Source organism: Ooceraea biroi, chromosome 6 (genome assembly GCF_003672135.1).
Source record: "Ooceraea biroi isolate clonal line C1 chromosome 6, Obir_v5.4, whole genome shotgun sequence".
Taxonomy (NCBI): Eukaryota; Metazoa; Arthropoda; class Insecta; order Hymenoptera; family Formicidae; genus Ooceraea; species Ooceraea biroi.
The window spans coordinates 9,868,697-9,887,700 of record NC_039511.1 but is presented as its reverse complement, the minus strand read 5'-3'; the positions used below and the strand labels follow the sequence as shown (position 1 = coordinate 9,887,700).

Sequence of the window (19,004 nt, the reverse complement as noted above, 5' to 3'; positions counted from 1 at the left end):
AAAGTATAATTGGAAACTGAGATATATCTTAAAGTGGAATATATAAAGCGTAACGTGAAACGTTTCTTTCCCGTGCTCTTTACATCCAATAACCGTTTAATCCGCTATAAATCCTATTAGGGTGGAATTAAATTAACTTGGATTCTCTCGAGAGCCTCGCTCGCGCGAGTTTCACGTAGAGAATGTAAGATTAAACTGAATCTCGTGAACGGTAGCAGAGTAGCGGAACGAAAGGCCGTCGCGACGACGGCCTTTTGAGCGGCGTCCTCGCCATTGTGCCGAAGTGGTCGCCGATACTTAACCCGAGTTCGCCCACTCCTAAAGTAAAATAAAGCCCGATGAGATAGAGCAAGATGGGCGACGGCATCGACGACGTAATCACATTGCGACTTTTCCGTGATCGCTTACAACTCGTCGTTAAGCGGAAGAAGATGAAGCGGAATCGAGGCAAGATGGTGCACACGAAGCGACTCAAACAAAGGTTCTCGCTTTTCTCGCATCTTCTTCCCCGTCTGATCCTGTATCTGCAACGCGAGGAAGGAAAAGAGACCAGTCTCTCCTTTGACCGAAACTTTCCACATAAAATACTACGACTTCTTTGAGTTGGTCTTTAATTAAACGTTGTCGTCGCCCACTGGGAGGATCGAACGATTTACGAAGATGATGAGGCTAAAGGGTGGACGTTTAATTTACAGAAAGTCAATTCTGCGAGTGAGAATTGGTCGGTTTCTCTCTGATCAATTTTATCGCTGTATATCATATGATTGAATCTTGATGTGATAAGTCTGAATGGTTGCGTTTCTCTTTTGTAATATTGAAATTTTGCTATTATATATAAACTTAAACTCATATATATTAAGGATTGTCCTTTTGAGAAATTCATCAGTATCAAAGTACGTTAATCTGTTTTACAAATTTTGTTTTTGTAAGACAAATTTTGTTTCAATAAAATTTTATTTTTATTATTTTCTCTATTGAGGAAATGTAATATATTATTTTTCAATTTTATTTCATCGGAATTACACAACAGATAGTATCAGAGAGCAAAAGAGATATTTTATTTCATTATTTTTATTTCATTACTTTACAAAAGAGATATTTTATTTCATTGCTTTACGCATTACGCTTAAGTAATAAACTGTTATAAAGTTATAATAGAATTTTGTTACGAATTTACTTTGTTGAAGTTTAACCAAATTTATCCAAGTTATTCAAAGTATTCACATTTTATGTCGCATGTTATGTTTTATAATTAAATATCATAACGCAACGAACTGTCTACCGTGCATAGTTTCAAATAAGCCGATTGCGTGAACTGTAACATCTAATTTCAATCCCCAATTAGCCAAACACGGAGAATTTAATTAACCGTGGCGCCTAAACTACCCAAATGTGGAACAAATAGACACAATAAATAAATAATTATAAATACATATACAAAGTGTTAAAAACATATACGCTAATGCAGCAGGAGAATGGCAAATTAAGCACTTAAATTTCCGTCGTGAAACGTAAGAGAACAAATGCATAGATCTATAATAATATAAATAAACTAAAATACAGAGGAGCAATATTTCGGTCGCTATTGCCATAATTATCCACAATAGTATGCTAAGCACCGACTATAGTCTTGGTATTTAGCACACATTTGGGGCTGCATGATTAATTACGTAGCCTGCAAAGGGACTGCCCAAATATTACATTGTTACGACCGCGTGTATGCAAGCGCAAAAGAGAGAGGGAGAGAGAGAGAGAGAGAGAGAGAGAGAGAGAGAGAGAAGTTAAACGTTGGCTTAAGCGCAGAGAGGGTTAATACAATGTAATGGCCGCGTCGTTTGTTGCTTGCACGCTCGCGCGTTGCAGCCGGATGCAATTAACTGAGCCGTCTGCGATTGAATGCACGAATTACACGTTCCGCTACATTTGTCGCGGAACGAAGCTGATACGAGACGGAACCTTCGGAAGAACGTGGCGTTCGCGAAGAATTGATTCGCTGCCATTGTTAACGATATGCATCGCACTCTCCGCGGTTCTTTGATCGTTCGCGCCTCGTTCGCGCTATCCTTTGACGTTTACGTACAGCTTGCACCTATATACGCGTATCCGCGTACTTTCACGGAGAAAAATCTCTGAAGCGAAAAATTGAATCTTTTACATCTTCCGTTCTATGTACGGTAAAACGCATTTTGATGTACTAGTATTATTCTGGTACTAATAGGAAGATCTAATAATAGGAGTAAGAAGCAGAAGAAACTAAAATATAGAATCATCTTCTAATAGTAGTGATTCTAGCAGTGAGTTTTTATTAATTAAAAGTGGTACAAGATTCTGGTACTATATCTTTATTTTATTATATATCTTTCTATTATATATATTCATTTATTTAATAGAAAGCAAAAGACGGTATTAGAATCAAGTATTATTTTCAACTTTCAATTAATAAAGAAACACATATACATGTATAGCACTTTATTGATATCAGATTATGAATATTATATGAATTAATATATAAATATATATACATAATTTACAATATTAATTCATATTCATAACATTTATAATCTGATATCAGTAAAGTACTTGCTCAACAATTGAATACATTTCTATTCGACATAGAAATCATAGACAATAGATAATTTAGGAATCCTAAAAGGTAGAGGAAAGTCCCCGATTATGAGATACCATATCGATTTTGCCGAATGTAAGGAAATCTATAGGCAGAATTTAAAAATGTAATACGTTCTCTTGAAGAGAATTTAATAAGCTTTAGGTTGGTGAAATGAAAAATCTAATTTAAATATTATTTTTTCTGAAAATTAAAAAAATTTGAAAAAAGAGCTTTACGCAAGATCGCGAAAGTGTGCTCCTAATATAAGATACCTTGAGAAATCAGTGTTAAAAGTGCAAAATACATCAGTATTGTAAGTAAAAAACTTTATTAGATATTTTTATAAAAATACTGCTGCCACAGCCTTCGCCAAATCTTCACGATTCCACTGTCGACGCTTCCTCGTTTCTCTAACCTCCATAGTCAGATTCTATAAAAATTAAATACACAAAAATTCGTAATATAAATTCGTATTAACTTTTCTTTAACCTTAACGTAGTATTTTCTTTCTTTGTATTACACTACATACTCTTCATATTCGAGCAATAATTATCTCATATTAAGAGTACCCTGAATATCTCATTATACGAGCTACACGCCTAGCGGTTCCGCAATCATGAAATCTAACCTCTACAATTAAGCAATTCAACAAATCGCGTATTTTCCTGTTACTACGATTCTACTCTATCATTGCATACTGAATTTATTGCCAACCATTTCTTTATTATGTAATAAACAAGGTTTAAAGACTTACCTTAAGTTCCTTTAACATGTTCACAATTTCACAAACCTTTTCTTGCAAAAGCTAAACGCAATAACGAACAATGAATTTTTCACTAAATATATTTTACACCAAGAGTAATAAGTTTATGGTGGAATTAACAGATGATACTCACTAGTTTAGCAGAAACTCCAGTATCTCATATTAGGAGCATATCTCATAATAGGGGATTCTCCTCTATATGTATAATCTATGTAGGGTGAATGCACCGTTTGTGGCCATTGCGCCTATTTTGGCCATCTTCGTCATTTATTAAGATTTCTAAGTTATAGGGTTGGCTGTAGTGCGCAGCAATCGCGAAATGAATATATAAATATATCTTACACAATTTTATATAAATTGCTGCGCACTACAGCCAACCCTAACTTAGAAAATCTTAATAAATGACGAAGATAGCCAAAATAGGCGCAATGGCCACAAACGGTGCATTCACCCTACATAGAAACATAAGAATACGCATCAGTAAAACGCGCTTACACAGAAAAATGCATCTTCACCTAACTTAATCACGACGCAACGCCATTGAAAATGGCGCACTTACTTGCACTTGGACAAACATCAAACGTTCAATCGCTGATTTAGTACTCACAACGCTTCGCCACGTTTTCCGGAAAGATGACCCCGCGAGTCGCATTGTGCAGCAAGCGGACATTCTCGTTCCTTCGTTCGTCGCGCGCGTTCGATTGTACGTTATGCGCCAACGTTAGTCGATAGACGCACGATGCTTCTTTGCGACGTTAATTTGCGCACACGATTCACTTTTATCTCGTTCGTTATCTAAAGAAACTCGTTCGCTCCGCGCTGACGCGACGACCGACGACTAATAGCTAGCGGCGCTAACTTCACGCGGCTTGATCCGCAACGGTCGTGCGCGTCGATTGCATTGGGGTATTTTCGAGATATCAATGGATCGATATCTCGAAAATGCATCGATTTACGACACTGTCAGTAATCTAATTACGAACATACGCAACGCGCAACCTCTTGTTGGGCACCTCTTTGCGGGGAGGTTAGGTCAGTGAGTCGCGAGACAGTGTCGCTTTATCCGTGCGTCGGAGGTTAATCGTTTGGCAATTCGCGGGAATTTTACACAGCAGAAGCGAATTAATGTCATAAATCGAGTATCGGGTGATTGTCACGCACACTACGTTTACGCGGGCGTTACTTCTGTAGTAAGTTACTCGTAACTTACGATAATTCGCTGCGCGAATAAACCAGCAGTTCATGGCTAGACCCCCGTTTACGCAGCGTAAGTTACGAGAATTCGAGTAACTCATTACAGAAGTAGCGCCAGCGTGAACGTAGTGACAGTGTCGTAAATCGGCGCATTTTCGAGATATCGATCCATTGATATCGAAAATACTCAACAACGCAAATTAACGTCGCAAATGCCGAAAGAAGCATCGTGCGTCCATCAGCTAACGTTGGCGCGTAACGTGGCGAAGCGTCGTGAGTACTAAATCGGCGATTGAATGACGTTTGATGTAATCCAAGCGCAAGCAAGTGCGCCATTTTTAATAGTTAGTGCAAGTACGTGCCGAGTGATATTCGGGAGTGCCGAAGGAAATATCGCGCGATTATCGGGAGTGTCGAATGTATTGATGTGAATGTTTAGCCATGTTGATCCAGATTTCCGAGACAAAGAGCTTTCAGATGTGGGCAGATCAGAACATCGGAACGTGTATTCTCTCCCACCTCCCCCTCCTAGGCTGAGCAGATTCCTTGGTAAGAATATCATGTCTATTTTTTCATAATGCGCGTTTTGGTACCGTGGCATCATCGTAATTCTCGCGTCGAGAAGTGTCGCGAATGTCGCGGCACAAAATACGCCGAAAATAATATATACATATTTTTTGTACATATATACAAAAATAATATATACAAACACAATCGATCGCAGGATATTTTTATTTTGGGGTTCCGCGACAGCAGCCGTATCGCGGTACCTAGATTCCCGCTCCGGGACGGAAAATAGAGAACGGTCCGAGCGCTTTCGCGTCATCGCGATCGAACAGAAGGAACTCGCGCCGCTTCGCGCCGAGCTTCCTCTCCGCGGCGCGGGGCCGCGGGCGAGCCGCTTTTTCGAGGCATTCCGCCGGCGCTCATCGTCGCGTTAGCTGCGCGCGTGTGCTTCTATTTGCATGTTCCAGCATTCCGAGGTGGAGCTCACGGGGCTCTCGGTCTGCAAGATCGCTCTACCGTTATCTTGTAATCATATCTTCCTTTGACCACACGCGGCATTGATTGCACCGATCGATCGACTGATCCGCGGTTAGTCTCGGTAGTAGCTCCGCTTTCTATCTCTTTCTTCATTGGTGTGTGTGTATGCGCGCGCGCACGCATACACGTGTTAGTATGTTTGCATCTGTTGGATTTAATTCACTTAGCTCGAACTATGCGCTGCTCCTCTCGAGCCACCTGGCCGCGGATTGAAACCCACGCGGGTTTCTCAGAGATCTTCGATGTCTCGAAACAGAAAATTAAATTGGCCTCTGGATGTCCGAGGCAGAGAGACAGACAGACAGACAGACAGACAGACAGAGAGAGAGAGAGAGAGAGAGCCGAACGCGTTGGTCCTTATTATCGCGATACGTTTCGAAAAAATGTGAACAGATATCTAGCTATGGCGAGCTCGTTGAGGATAATTTACGGACGTTATTATGTTAAATCGACGAGATCTGTATTACACATATCCTGCTAATTATTGTTCTTCTATAGAAGATATTTCCATGAATAAACTAAGGTAATGAATATGATATAATACACGCAAAAAACACACACACATACACATACACACAAAATACATTATTTCTCTCTACTTTCACTTTTCATTCCGTCGTTGTGAATTTGGAGCTATTCTGTAAGTCGTTCGAAATATACAAGGTTTCTGGGGAGAAGTGAATTATTCTCAGGATATATACCGAGGAAATGTCTTCTCGTGTCCAGTCGGTCGTTCTTCCGCCCGGTATTTGCGTAGGGAAGTTAAACGGCGAGTTTGATCGGATTCGGTTTACGTTATATCGCATCTCTTGTTGACTGCTTCGAGTGTCGCGTAGGTGGCCCGTACGTGAAGGTACCTTACCGCCGAGTAGATTTAATTCACTTAACCCGAGGTCCTCGGTTTAATTGCGTAAGCCAGCTCTCGCGTGGCCGACCATTAAAAGCTCGAACGCAGAAGGGAACGCAGAACGAAAGGGCGATCCATTCAACAGAAGGGAGCGAAATCGAATCGATTGCTCCTACGAAGGTGCTACGGTTCGACTGTGTGGTGAGAGAGCAGAGAGAGGAAGGAGAGGAGAGAGAGGATAGTACGTTATCGCGATGGAATAGAACACCGATCCTTTATATATTGCTAATGGAATCCCGCCGGTCGACCAATTCTATTAACGATAGGATTACCGTTCTCTCGCGACGGTGGTTACCGGTGGTGGCTCGCGCGAGTAGCCTCGTGTCGGCGTTCGCGCATCGCGAACGATTAACGTGAGAGGCGGTTAACGCCCAGTGATATCTCGAGTCAGATATCTACTCTCTTTCCATGGGTTCTTTTTCGAGCTGTTTCGGTTCACGTGTATTTAAGTCTTCGGATACCTCCGGGATACGAACTTTCTGCGAACCTGATCCACTAGAGACTTCTTGAGTACTGGAGATTCTTTATTTTTTCTATTTTAATTTGTACAGAATCTTTTTTTTATTTTTATTTCCCCAGAATCTATTTATATTATAATATATATAGAGATTCTTGAAGTTTCAAGTGAGTAGTTGCTTGTGAGTTGTGAGTTTCTTTTGAGACCGTTAAACGATTAGATCCTTAAAATCATGGATTTACTGAAAAATCAATTTAATTAGTAATTTGAATTCTGTTTTGCTAATATGAAATTGACAAGTATCGATAAGTATTCTCAGGGGGTATTTTAACGTGTTGGTTTTTCTGGAGATTCTCGAATTTATGGCCTCTGATTTCTAGGGCCTCTAAATACGTAAAGTATTGCGTTTTCGTGTAACCACAGTGCATTTCCATGCGCTCGTTAATTCCGGAGAGCCACGTGCACTTCAGCTGGTACCGATGAAAGGCTGTTTCTCGCATGGATGACCGTTTTTTAACTTTTTGCCTGCCGTCCCGCTGCGGCTAATCGTGCACGTACGTCCATGGACGCCCAATACACGTGTATTGCGTTATTTCCTAGTGCGCCAGCGCGATAAACGGAGTTTCGAGTAAGCCGCAACGGATAGCATCACGCCATTCGCCGTGCGTTGCGCGCACCTTTTTCTCGCGGATGGAGCCAAATATTACGGATATTGGCCGGAACACGGAAACACGTATTGCAATAAAACAACTGGGAACTTGTAATTCGAAATAGTGTGCGTCAGCCTCGTCAGGACAATATTATCTTCGCGACCGCGTGTGTAAAAATCGACGTTTATCTTTATTTATTACAGATATTTGTGATTCTAAAATAAATTGAGCTTCCTCATACGTATAAGCATTTCTAGCTTTTCTTGTTTAAGCATTTGGTTAAATTGAATGCTACTATTTTGCATTTAATGTTTAGATTTTAGATTTTGAGATCTAAGTACACTTCAATAGGGACATGGCAAACGTTGGGTTCAAGTGTAAGAAGGAAGCGCTATTAGGCACGTTTTTGTCTTTCGGCTCGCACTCGTTCCGCACTCGAGTCACGTTGTACTCGTGACGTAAAACGCAGCGAGCACAAACTGCGTCCGGATTTAAGTGCGCGAGATACACGTGGAGTATCATCTGGTGGCGAGAGAAGCACATCTTAAATATTAAACGGTCCATCGACCGTACGCTGAACGGGGCGCGGGGAGGAAGAGAGAGTGAAGCTCGAAGCGTGTCTAAGCGATACCTCAAAGTGCAAAAGGATTATTCTTTCACCGGGTCGCAGCCCTATTCCCTCTTCTCTCCTTTCCTCTTCTCGCAAGGAAAGATCCGCTTTTACGAGGGCGGATTTTATACATTTATGGAATTTTTGAGCGGTTTCCCGCGATGCAAAATTCCGCTTACAATGAACAAAGCATTATAGGAGATACATGGAAAGGAAAAAAATTTATACTTATAATTGTCGGTTTATCTGAACGTCGTTTGTATCCTAAAATATAATTAAATTGTGTCTTGAATGTACACTACGTTCTCTGGCTAGGTGTGTATTACGTACCTGTGTACATTAGCAGAACATAAGTTTGACATATTGAGTCATTAAAGTTCTCACTCCATAAAGTTCAACTCCACGATTTCATCTGCTTGTTCATCTTCGCATCGATGCGGAAGGTCGTCGTTAAACTCTTTTATCGTCAACTTTGACGACTCGATCTAATCTAAATTGCGGAACAGCTCCTGATCTTTTCCGACGAAACCCATTACGTTACTTGACATCTTATCGGAGAGGCTAGTGAACAGCTGCGGCAATCCGCCTTTATCGCGTGCGAACGCGAATCCCGAGCGTTTTATCGATAACATTCTCCTTTACCTGTTTGCATTCAAATAGATAGCTTGTAAAACGGTCGTATATGCCGCGGGAAAGCAGTGTCTCATATTGCGATTTTGAAAGTCCAACTAACAAAGTGTACATTTCGCGACAAGCTTCAACATAATCGGCGATATATTATTATACGAACGCAAATAACTGTCATTTCTGATGCTGTCGCTTTCGCGATTGCTCCACGTTTTTCACATTGAATGGCATGAAAAAGAATTCTCGCGGAAATTTGTGGACATCAGAATTTAACGAGGAATATGTATAATAGAAGAGATGTTCAAAAAGCGAGACATTTGAAAAATCGCTAAAATTCCAGTACTTCAATGTGTCGAATTGCTATGTAAATTGTGGTGACTTTCCCATTGATAATGGTGTTACGTAGGATTTAAAGCGCGGACTCCTTCGCTTTTATTTCCCATTCACATCGTCGATCAGAAATAAGCGCTGGGACGTTGGCGCGGAGTATGGATTCATTTGCATATTCCTGCTCTCCAGACAATCGAATCCAATTATGATGCTTCAGTGACCCCAATTGCAGGATTGCTCCTGCCATAAACGCGTCTGAATCCGGTATTCAGAATTGGTACAAGCGAAAATAATATTACTTTGCTCGGGAAACCGCTTAAGTCGAATGATTATTACAACGATGTTATGTTACTATCAATAATAAAGATTGTAATGTTAAAAATAATGTTCAAAATGAAAATAGAAAATCAGAAACTTATTAATACGATACATAATACATAGGAATATAAAATATTTTTAACCTATTAATCTATTCATTTATCTGATGTTGTATACTTATAGATATGTAGAATGAAATGCTACTAAGGATGTGTTGTCCACGCAAAAAAATGTGATATGTTTGAGTAATCAATCCGTAACGAGAGATGGTTGCTCCAGTAATCTGGATAACGAAATGTCGAATTGGAAAACGTTCCCATGTAGAGCAGTTCATCGATCATTAGCGGTTGCTTGATCCGTAACGACACGCGTTATTCCACGATCGGATAAATGATTGTCCCAAGCCGCAATCCAACGTGGCTGATAGATTGATCCTGAAATAGATACTGAAAATTAATTTTCATGTTTATACCTCATGTGTATATCTCTACGCGGTTGTGCTATACTTCCATATCAATTTTAAAAAATAGGAATTTTATGTGGTAAATTTTCATTGATAAATTTTGTTTGCTATATACAGGGTGTCCCGGATTTTAACCGACAAACTGCGGGAGCATATTCTACTAATGGAAATAAGAAAAAATTCTTATATCGAGTTTGCTTAGAAATGCTTTATTACAAAGTTATAAACCAATATTGAAAAGAAATATGAGATAAGTAACAACGGATTTTTTCACAAAAATAAAAATTATCTACGCAATGATTTAGTGACGCATTTCAAATTGTTGTCCTTGCACATCGATACAAGCTAGACATCGACGTAGTACAGAATTTGTTACAGTACGACATTCCTGAAAATTTTGTTGCATCTCAGTAACTGAATTAGTAATTCGTTGCTTTAAATCTATCTGGTACTCTCCTGTTAGGAAATCTACGTTGATACTCTCGTACGGCAGCTCGTGCATTTCCGTCACAGAATCCGTACACGAAATGAATATCAGTGTATTCCTCATTTGAAAACACTTTTGGCATTCTGATAGTAATTGCTAGTTGACACGACGATTGAAATCTAACAGCTACTGTTGTGAAAGTAACAATCATACTGAATCGTTTCAACATAGTGAACATGAATACATGTGAATACACGTAACATAAACATCTTCGACCTTCCAAATTCTACACTATGTTCCGTTGTTACTTATCTCATATTTCTTTTCAATATTGGTTTATAACTTTGTAATAAAGCATTTCTAAGCAAACTCGGTATAAGAATTTTTTCTTATTTCCACTAGTAGAATATGCTCCCGCAGTTTGTCGGTTAAAACCCGGGACACCCTGTATATACATACATACATACATACATACATGTTCATTGCCATAACTTTAAGATTGCTGAATAAGAATTTGCATGCAAAAAATATAAGATAATAATTAGATTTGTGTTTTGGTGTATAATTTGGATAGAATAAAAGTATAACACATATATATTATGGGTATGCTGAAAAGTTCTGTCCGTTTAGTGCATTTATTTTAAGCAAGTGGACAATTTTTGTAATAGGGAATACACAAGTTGCCATTAAAAAGAGAAGAAGTTGTAAATAATAATGAAAATTATACACATAAACATTATAAACATTATAAAAAATTATAATTTTGTTTAACTTAAAAAACGGACAGAACTTTTCGGCATACCTAATATAATGTTATAAGGTATACAATATACATATAAAACATATGTATATACATATATATATATATATGGGACGTTCCGCGTCAACCGGATCACCGGCGTCCTCAAAAATTGACGCGTCGGATCGGGACGAGTAAGGGCTCGAATTGTTCGTCTACTCGAATACTTCCAGACGCCACATGGCCTTTCCGGAAATTCAAAGTGGTGGCTTCCAGATGGCACCAAATATACCGAAAGATGCACGAGAACCATAATGTATTTTCAATCAAATCATAAGAAACCCCGAATTTTCAACGTAAAATACGATAGCTCATGTATTTTGATCCGCTAAATCCGAATCTAAGATCAGAATTGACCCTAAACGTCGCAGGTCTTCCCTAACCTCAAAAAACAGCTCAAAAACTCCTAAAACGATCAAAAGCGGGTATCCCGATACTGTGTTGGATATAGAGCCATTCAAAATAGGTTCTAATACTAGTATTTGGTTTATCGAGTCTAAATTACCCACACGGAACAAAAACCTCCAATGGACGGCAACTAGACGTCCATCATGGAGATTCGAAACCTCCATTAGACGTCTACATAACATTCAGTAAACATCTACTAGACATCCATAGTTCCGCATTTGAAACGTCCATACAACCTCCATTAGACGTATCCATAGATGTTTCATGGATGTAATATAGAGCAATCGTAGATATTTAAAGGAGCTTTGATGGATGAAAGATAGACGTTAACTGGATGTTTTGTTTGTTTCTATAGAAATTTAACTTTACTTACAAATATTAAAAAATTGATTAATTATTCATACTTGTTGCACATATTTTATTTATTCATTTTATGTGTATTTTATGAAAAAGTTTCAAAAGAAAAGAAGAAGAAAAGAGTACTGGATCGGTTTTCCGGATGGTTATTTATAAGGTGATAACGCAAATGTTTCTTGTAAGAACGTCACGCCTAGCCTGGCCATCTATCGGTCGCTTGGTGAATCAGAGGCGGGAATCAACACACACACTTGCGTTGATTTTTGTCTCTTGTTCCATAATCGAGTACATTGAAACGTATGATGTAAAAATAATTAATACTCGCAAATTAAGTAGAAATTACTATTTTTTCTATATTAATTATATAATTTCGAATCAATTTAATAAAACACATTTTTCGTTTCTGTGGAAACGTGAAAAATACGTTTTTAAAATTTAGGTCTAAAAACGGTTTCTATTTAAACCGTTTCTTAAATGGTACTTTATGTTTCTTAGACATTAGATACGTCTAAGAAACATATATTAGGCTAACATGTACTGCCTGGGTTACAAACACATAAACATGAGTAAATAAAATATGTCCAATAAGTTATAAACAATTGCTCTCTTTCTTAATTACTGTCAGGCAATTAAGAAAGAGAGTAATTGTTCATAACAATTATTGGACATATTTTATTTACTCATATTTATGTGTTTGTAAGTGATCGGTTTGAATATGAGAAATATGTTTTCTTGTATTTAAAACCAATCATTTATACACATAAAATGAGTAAATAAAATATGTGCAACAAGTATAAATAATTAAGCAATTTCTTAATATTTGTAAGTAAAGTTAAATTTCTAAAGAAGCTACAAAACATCCAGTTAACGTCTATTACAAATTTTAAATAATTTAGAAAATTTTACTATTAATTGTTTTGGGTATATTTACAAATCCATTATATATCTATAATAGATGTATATTAGACGTCCATGATGAATGTGTAGTGGATATCCACTATGGAGGAAATATGGATCTCTATTAGAGATCCACCTAACATCCATCGTGGAGATAGATGTCGTATGGAGCGGTGGAGGTTATATGGATGTCTAATGGACGTCATGTTCCGTGTGGGTATATACTACGATCACCCTGGAACGTCACAGTTCGACTCTAACCTCAAAAAATAGTTCAGAAACCTTTGAGTAGTTATAAAATGTGGAAAACAGGGGAACCAAAAGAGCAGACTGTCATGTCCTCATTTTCTTCAGGACTCGCCAGTCTAGGTGCAGTAATCACAACAGTAACTAATAGTACATATTAATTCGTGGCAAGCAGTTTTTCAATAGTCGTTTTCACGACTATTGCTTGCAACAAATAGTTTAGGCATTTATCAACGGTCGTTCTCACGATTCATTCTTGGACAGTAGTTGGGTGCAGGCAGTCTCTCAACAGTCGTTTTCACGACTATTGCTTATAGCTAACACAGTTCAGGCGTTCATCAACAGTCGTTCTCACGACTCATTCTTGGGTGGTAGTTGGGTGCAGGCAGTCCCTCAACAGTCGTTTTCACGACTATTGCTTGCAGCAAACACGGTTCAGGCGTTCATCAACAGTCGTTCTCACGACTAATACCTGCAACAGTTCGTTTTTGAAATTGAGGTGTTTTTTGAGGTTAGAGTCGAACTGTGACGTTCCAGGGTGATCGTAGTATATAATTTAGACTCGATGAACCAAATACTAGTATTAGAACCTATTTTGAATGGCTTTATATCCAACACAGTATCGGGATACCCGCTTTTGATCGTTTTAGGAGTTTTTGAGCTGTTTTTTGAGGTTAGGGAAGACCTGCGACGTTTAGGGTCAATTCTGATCTTAGATTCGGATTTAGCGGATCAAAATACATGAGCTATCGTATTTTACGTTGAAAATTCGGGGTTTCTTATGATTTGATTGAAAATACATTATGGTTCTCGTGCATCTTTCGGTATATTTGGTGCCATCTGGAAGCCACCACTTTGAATTTCCGGAAAGGCCATGTGGCGTCTGGAAGTATTCGAGTAGACGAACAATTCGAGCCCTTACTCGTCCCGATCCGACGCGTCAATTTTTGAGGACGCCGGTGATCCGGTTGACGCGGAACGTCCCACACACACACACACGTATAAAATATATACGGTTTTGGTATAATTAATATAATAAAGTGTGGCACAATAATATATTTAATTAGGATAATTATAAATATATATAATGCATATAATTTAATATCGTAGATCATTTTTGTGACATTTCTGTAGCAAAAATATTAATTATCCTGCTTATTTAGAGAAACTTAATTCTCTGTTTCGTACTGTATTTCGTTACTATATTTGTAGTAATTATATTATTGTTATTTTCTATAATCTATTTTTATCTTATCATCGTGCAGAATGTATCAGAGTAAAATAAAACATCGTTGTTTTTGCTAACTGCAATATTTCATATTTATTTATTATTAATAATTTAATTATTTTAAATATAAAATTGTATTTAATGTTGTTTATATTGTTAATTTTTACCGTTGCGAGTAACTCGAACGATGCTATAAACAATCCACCGCAGGTTAAATGAAATTCTTTAGACCTCCTTTGTAAAAGCAACAGTATCAATTTTTGTATTCGTTGAGGACACTTGTACCATTGAATATTGTACCTATAAGAGAATATTGTATCTATATATGCATGGACGCTGCTTTGACAATTTAACAAATAAAATGAGTATTAAAAAATGTTATATATTTTATAATGGAAATTATCAAAATGATAATTGTTATATAAAAGATAACAAGAAGAAGGTTCGTAGATAATTGCATTTCATAAAATGCGTCTCTTACGCGGAAATATATATTTCATTATTCTGATCCGTTACATCTTGCCCAAAGAAATTGGCCAAGATCACATACACAGTAAGAATGGCTACAGTTATCATAGGGATTAAAACTTCCATGGCATCGTCTTTAGATGTTACAATCTGAGAAATCTAAATCACGAATTAAAATAATGTAATTGGTTTTTGTAGAGTCAATTATCTATCTATATCATCATTTCATCAACGTGCAGCCCGAACCACTGCACCTATCGACTTGAAATTTTAAGGGTATATTTCTACTATCATGTAGGTGCTCACTAAAGGAGGGTTTTCTGAAATTCCACCCCTAACGGGTGAAAAAGTTATAATAAAGTTTTGTACATTTCGAGTTCTACACACAAATATCGCGGGCAAAGCCATGACAGGGGATGCTAGTATTGTTATATTCTTGTACAGCGTCATTTAATATGCAATGCACGTTAAACCGTTTCTTCTTCTTTCTTATTTTTATTTTTTTAAATCTGTGTAAATTGATGTATGCTGACGCACGAAAATGTTACATGTTATTATTTTGTTAAACATATTGATACCAGCAGAGAAAAATTCTTTTGCAATGTAAAACAATGAAATGAAATTCCAAGGAATAGTTGGAGAATACATGTAAACAATTTATAAAATTCAGATTTACCTGAAAAGGATTGAGGCTCAACGTAATCACTGAGAGCACTGTTAAACTGAAGTATGTCGTGTCAAATCTGGATGTTAAAAGCTCGGACAATCTTTAAATATAAAAAAAGACTGCATATAATATACATTACTTAGTATTTTATACGAGTATTAATATTTTCTGAATAAACGTAAATTTCTGAATAAATATATCATGAGATCAAATTGTCGAATCATATAACAATCTTATTAAAGACTGTTTTTTGTGTATGATTCATATGTTCATTCTTGTAAAGTTCTTGTATAGTAAAGTTTTTAAAACAATTATACAAGGCTTCTAAGAAGTTCTTATACTAACTTCATGGCTTCTCGATGGATATCTACGACACAAACTATTCTTTTTGATATCAAAGATCCGCTATTTAAACTAATATTTTTTAGTATATTAATTTCCATTGCGTGTTCGATACGATAACTGTAACGAACATGTGTGTTTTTAAAGAACAACTTTCTTTTTCATTGTATATTCAGAGTATATCGTTTTCCGTAACAGTTTTCTAATTTTAAACGATAAACATTGTTTCGCCAAATTTTTGTGGCCGTACTTGTGCCCAACTTCATACCAGGCAATTCTAAACATTCCGCATGTATGCTGCAGATACGCAATCATCAGTGCTTCTATCGCTATCCCTGAGAATGTTCCAATGAAAAGGGCTGTATACATGTGAAGCAAAATTAAATAGAAATATTTTGTTCATCAATAAAATATTCGGTCGCTATGTATATTCGATGTGGTTGGGATCCATTTATAGGTGAAATGACGTCAAGAAAAGTTGTTGCAAAGTGGCTGACAAAAAAAACGAATACTCCGTTAAAGAAGAATACTGCAAGAGAATAAGAATTCTTGTTTAAGTTTATCTTATTTTATGTTGTTAGATATATTATTGTCATTAAATATTTTGTAATGTAAATGGATACAACATATCAGCAATCGCAAGTTGTAGTTGAATTTTTTTGTACCTTTTTTATTTCTTATTAAATTAGCAATTCTTATAATAGGTAACGTGCTAAATGTTATATAGTATAAATATATAATATATATAATTTTTTCTGTGGTCAATTAGAATTGATTTTCCAGTGCAGAATTTGTAGTAAATACATATTAGAATAATGATTTTCAAAAATCGTAGAAAGTTGCTTACTAATAAGTACAAACGTATAACGTTGTGCATTCCACCCACATTGATGTATGATAGCAATTTCGTTTTTATCTTTTAAGTTGGTACATGCGTAGTGAAGTTGCCACATTAAATCCTTTAGCTGATATTTCGACAATATACAATATTGCGTTTGTGTGTGGTATATATATATATATTGTATATACAATTAAATTACACCCTGTACACACACACACACACACACACACACACACACACACACACACACACACACACACACACACACACACACACACACACACACACACACACACACACACATAGTATCTCAAAATTATCGATAATAATTTTAAGGACAGATTTTATGGAACACTTTTAATTGCTGTTTAATTACTGTTCTTTCTGTTTTGTATAAGATTTTTTGTCTAGAATGTATCAAAGAATCTGCTCTTAAAATTATTCTCAGTTGGTTTAGAGCACTTTGTATAAAAAATGTATGAATAATGTATTATCTTACGGTTTTCATGTTAATTTGAAATGCGCTGTAATGTACCAGCAACATAATGAAGTAGAGCATACATGACGATACTTTAATAATAAATTTGGGTGTTAATTCTGAAGTCAGAAATGTTACCTGTGATCAAGAAATATGGTTTAATAAATTATTACGGGAATTCTATTTCAATGAGTAAACCTGCTTGATTATGTGATATGTAATATACATATAATATGTAATATAAACGATAATAAATTTCGTGCAGTAAATGGTATAATAACATTGAAAATGCGTGTGTACGTGCGTGCGTGCGTGTGTAAATTATTTTGATTATAGGATGTTAATTTTCCACTGCCCACTAAGTACTTAATGTTATTCCTTATGAAAAATTGAGTCGAAAAGTCTTGAACTATTTTTCTCTACGATGCTTAATGAAAGAGTTATTGTTAAATAACTTCCGGCGAATTAGCGCCGTCTTTTAGAAGTATACATATCTATGAGTCACACAACCGTCTTAGCAGCATGAACGCAATGGCGTAACAGCGTGGAACAGCGCCGGAGATTCACGCACACTACCAGGCGCATAACTCACAGACATGTATACTTCTAAAGGACGGCGCTAATTCGCTGGAATTTACTTAACAATAGAGACCCTCTAATAAGAGTCTGGCCATAAGCGATTTGGTCAAAATCGTGCGAGAGAGAAAGATATATATACAGGGTGGCCCATTTTAATTTATACAGTCGATTTTTTAAAAAACTAAAAGAGATACGAAAAAATGTTTCAGACAGGACATGTCACGATTTCGAGGGGGACATAAGATGATATCATTGGTTTGACCTTGAATAGTCGTTTGAAGGTCACGCGAAGATCACCTTCAATTTCTTAAATTGAAACCCCAACTTTTTATTGCAGATTCTTATTCTCCATCGAAAAGTAAGTAACTTTTGTCTGAAACATTTTTCCGAAAAATGTCATCTTATGTCCTTAAAATGTCCTCAAAACTCATCTTGAAGATCATTTTAAGGACATAAGATGACATTTTTCGGAAAAATGTTTCAGACAAAAGTTGCATGTTTTCTCGCGTAGAATCCGAATCCGTAATAAAAAATACCATGTCTCGTTAAAAAAAATTTCAGACCGGAAGTTAGAATTCTGAAATTTTTTTTTAATGAGACATGGTATTTTTTATTACGGATTCGGATTCTACGCGAGAAAACATGCAACTTTTGATCTTCAAGATGAGTTTTGAGGACATTTTAAGGACATAAGATGACATTTTTCGGAAAAATGTTTCAGACAAAAGTTACTTACTTTTCGATGGAGAATAAGAATCTGCAATAAAAAGTTGGGGTTTCAATTTAAGAAATTGAAGGTGATCTTCGCGTGACCTTCAAACGACTATTCAAGGTCAAACCAATGGTATCATCTTATGTCCCCCTCGAAATCGTGACATGTCTGTCTGAAACATTTTTTCGTATCTCTTTTAGTGTTTTAAAAAATCGACTGTATAAATTAAAATGGGCCACCCTGTATATATTCGCTGACGCATGCGTTACAGATAGTCCACGCTACATTTCAATGAGTATAACTCATCTTTCTCTCTCGCACGATTTTGACCCAATCGCTCTTATGGCCAGACTCTTATTAGAGGGTCACTACTTAACAATAACTCTTTCATTAAGCATCATAGAAAAAAATAGTTCAGGATTTTTCGACTCAACTTTCCATAAGTCATAAGGAATTAACACTATGTACTTAGTGGGCGGTGGAAAATCAACACTCTGTATATATAGTTGCAGTATATTATAAACGATAATACAATTAATATTATTAATATGCATATTACGTGCAGTATACATGCAGTTATATTT

At 36.7% G+C, this 19,004-nt stretch overlaps 1 protein-coding gene and 1 long non-coding RNA gene across 3 annotated transcripts in view; one reads left to right on the top strand and one right to left on the bottom strand.

Annotated features, from left to right (window-relative positions):
• The window catches only part of LOC105286974 (CCR4-NOT transcription complex subunit 6-like), a 601,608-nt gene that overhangs the window by 392,286 nt on the left and 190,318 nt on the right, over positions 1-19,004 (top strand). The window lies entirely within an intron of this gene.
• On the bottom strand, positions 7,921-16,833 carry LOC105279102. Its single transcript, XR_003406714.1, has 2 exons — positions 14,501-16,833; positions 7,921-9,942 (listed from the first exon to the last, which is right to left on the bottom strand). It is a non-coding gene; the product is annotated as an uncharacterized LOC105279102 (long non-coding RNA).